The sequence below is a fragment of the Triticum urartu genome, chromosome 1A (genome assembly GCF_056163025.1).
Source record: "Triticum urartu cultivar PI428250 chromosome 1A, HENAU_Tu73, whole genome shotgun sequence".
Lineage (NCBI taxonomy): Eukaryota > Viridiplantae > Streptophyta > Magnoliopsida > Poales > Poaceae > Triticum > Triticum urartu.
In genome coordinates this window covers 281,887,604-281,891,018 of record NC_141873.1, presented here as the reverse complement: position 1 = coordinate 281,891,018, position 3,415 = coordinate 281,887,604, and positions in this window count along the sequence as shown.

The window sequence follows — 3,415 nt, the reverse complement described above, 5'->3', positions numbered from 1 at the left end:
TAGCTCTGCCACCGAACAGCGCCTTGGAGGCCGCACACGCATCGGTTCCGACCATTGATTCGGAGCCTACTGTGCCGATCGAGGATCAGCGGTTGGACGCTGCCTCAGGGGCTGCGATCTCAGAGGCGATCGAGCCAAACTCTAGCCCCGCACTCCGCATGGCCCGTGACTCCGAGGAGCCGGATTCCTCTCCGAACTCCGAGCCCCCCTCACCCCTGCCGATCGAATCCGATTGGGCGCCGATAATGGAGTTCACTGCCGCGGACATCTTTCAGCACTCGCCCTTCGGCGACATCCTGAATTCTCTAAAGTCTCTATCTTTATCAGGAGATCCCTGGCCGGACTACGGTCAGCAAGGTTGGGATACGGACGATGAGAAAATTCAAAACCCACCCACCACCCACTTCATAGCCACCGTCGACGACTTAACCGACATGCTTGACTTCGACTCCGAAGACATCGACGGCATGGACGACGATGCAGGAGACGAACAAGAACCAGCACCTGTAGGGCACTGGAAGGCCACCTCGTCATATGACATATATATGGTGGACACTCCAAATGATGGAGATGGCGATGGAACAACAGGTGACGATACCTCTAAGAAACAGCCCAAGCGCCGGTGTCAGCGGCGCCGCTCTAAATCCCGCCAAAGTAAAAACGGTGATTCCGGCACAGGAGATAATACTACTCCGGATAGCGCCGAAGAACACCCCCTCCAGCAAGATTCAGCATAGGAGGATAGAGAAGCCAACCCTCACGAGAGGGCGGCGGACCAAGAGGTTGAGGACGATAATTATACGCCTCCCTTCGAAGACGAAGCAAGCCTCGACGACGACGAGTTCGTCGTGCCAGAGGATCTCGCCGAACAAGAGCGTTTTAAACGCAGGCTTATGGCCACGGCAAGCAGCCTCAAGAAAAAGCAGCAACAGCTTAGAGCTGATCAGGATTTGCTAGCTGACAGATGGACTGAAGTCCTTGCGGTCGAAGAGTATGAACTCGAACGCCCCTCCAAGAGTTACCCAAAGCGCAGGCTGCTACCCCGACTAGAGGAGGAAGCAGCTACATCACCAGCGCATGACATGGACGATCGGCCACCTCGTGGCTGCGACAGAGAGGCCTCTTGGCCCTCCACTCAAGCCATGCCCCGACGCCGCGTCAAGCATACTAAGGCACGGGAAAATGCGCCCGACCTGCGCGACATACTGGAGGACAAGGCAAGGCAAACAAGATCGATCTACGGATCGCGCAGGAGCCCCATGGCACGTGACGGTGATCGTCACTCCGGATGCAATAAATCCGGCCGGGCTGAACTCAACAGACAAAGCTCCTTCGAGCTGCGTCGTGATATAGCCCAATACAGAGGCGCCGCACACCCACTATGCTTTACAGATGAAGTAATGGATCATAAAATCCCTGAGGGCTTCAAACCCGTAAACATCGAATCGTACGATGGCACAACAGATCCTGCGGTATGGATCGAGGATTATCTCCTTCATATCCACATGGCCCGCGGTGATGATCTACACGCCATCAAATACCTCCCACTCAAACTTAAGGGACCGGCCCGGCATTGGCTTAACAGCTTGCCGGCAGACTCAATCGGTTCTTGGGAGGACCTGGAAGCCGCATTCCTTGATAACTTCCAGGGCACTTATGTGCGACCACCGGACGCCGATGACCTAAGCCACATAATTCAGCAGCCGGAGGAATCGGCCAGGCAATTCTGGACACGGTTCCTAACAAAGAAAAACCAGATAGTCGATTGTCCGGACGCAGAGGCCTTAGCAGCCTTCAAGCATAATATCCGTGATGAGTGGCTTGCCCGGCACCTGGGACAGGAAAAGCCGAAATCTATGGCAGCCCTCACGACACTCATGACCCGCTTTTGCGCGGGAGAAGACAGCTGGCTAGCTCGCAACAACAATTTAACCAAGAACCCTAGTAATTCGAATACCAAGGACAAAAGCGACAGGTCGCGTCGGAACAAACAAAAGCGCCACATTAACAGCGACATCAACGAGGATACGGCAGTTAATGCCGGATTCCGAGGCTACAAATCCGGTCAACGGAACAAGCCATTCAAAAGAAATACTCAGGGCCCGTCCAGTTTGGACCGAATACTCGACCGCTTGTGCCAGATACATGGCACCCCCGAAAAGCCAGCCAATCACACCAACAGGGATTGTTGGGTGTTCAAGCAGGCAGGCAAGTTGAGAGCCGAAAACAAAGACAAGGGGCTGCATAGCGACAACGAGGAGGAGCCCAGGCCGCCGAACAACAGTGGACAGAAGGGATTTCCCCCGCAAGTGCGGACGGTGAACATGATATACGCAACCCACATCCCCAAGAGGGAGCGGAAGCGTGCATTACGGGACGTATATGCGATGGAGCCAGTCGCCCCAAAGTTCAACCCATGGTCCTCCTGCCCGATCACCTTTGATCGAAGGGACCACCCCACTAGAATCCGTCACGGCGGCTTCGCCGCATTGGTTCTAGACCCAATCATTGACGGATTTCATCTCACAAGAGTCCTCATGGACGGCGGCAGCAGCCTGAACCTGCTTTACCAGGATACAGTGCGAAAAATGGGCATAGATCCCTCGAGGATCAAGCCCACCAAAACGACCTTTAAAGGCGTCATACCAGGTGTAGAAGCCAACTGTACAGGCTCAGTCACACTGGAAGTGGTCTTCGGATCTCCGGATAACTTCCGAAGCGAGGAGTTAATCTTCGACATAGTCCCGTTCCGTAGTGGCTATCACGCGCTGCTCGGGCAAACCGCATTCGCAAAATTCAACGCGGTACCGCACTATGCATACCTCAAGCTCAAGATGCCAGGCCCTAGAGGAGTAATCACGGTCAATGGGAACACTGAATGCTCCCTCCGAACGGAGGAGCACACGGCAGCGCTCGCAGCAGAAGTACAAAGCAGCCTCTCTAGGCAGTTCTCCAATTCGGCCTTCAAAAAGTCGGACACTGTCAAGCGCGCCCGGAGTACCCTACCACAAGACCGCCTAGCACGTTCTGAGCTAGCGTAGCAATGCGGCCCCAACCCTAGCCCTCGCGATATAGCGAAAACAGTGCTTCGCGTACATAACTACGCTCTTGAAATACCATGGGCACAGGGGAAGGGGCACTATCACGGCACACCCGAGATATGGCTTAAACCGCACCAAGGGCTAACGGATTCCTTTTTTTCTCTTACTCTCAGGACTCCATACTTCGGATGACCCGTTCGGCAATTCAACTGCCGCACAAACGATGCAAGATCCAGGAAAGCAGACAAGCCACGCCGCATTATGGAACTCCCAGGTGGTCTCTATTGCGAGAAGTATACCTGTTTTTTAATACAATTCCGCGGCCTGCCCCTGGCCAGGACATGTTAAATAGTCCAATTTCTTTTGCTTATCGC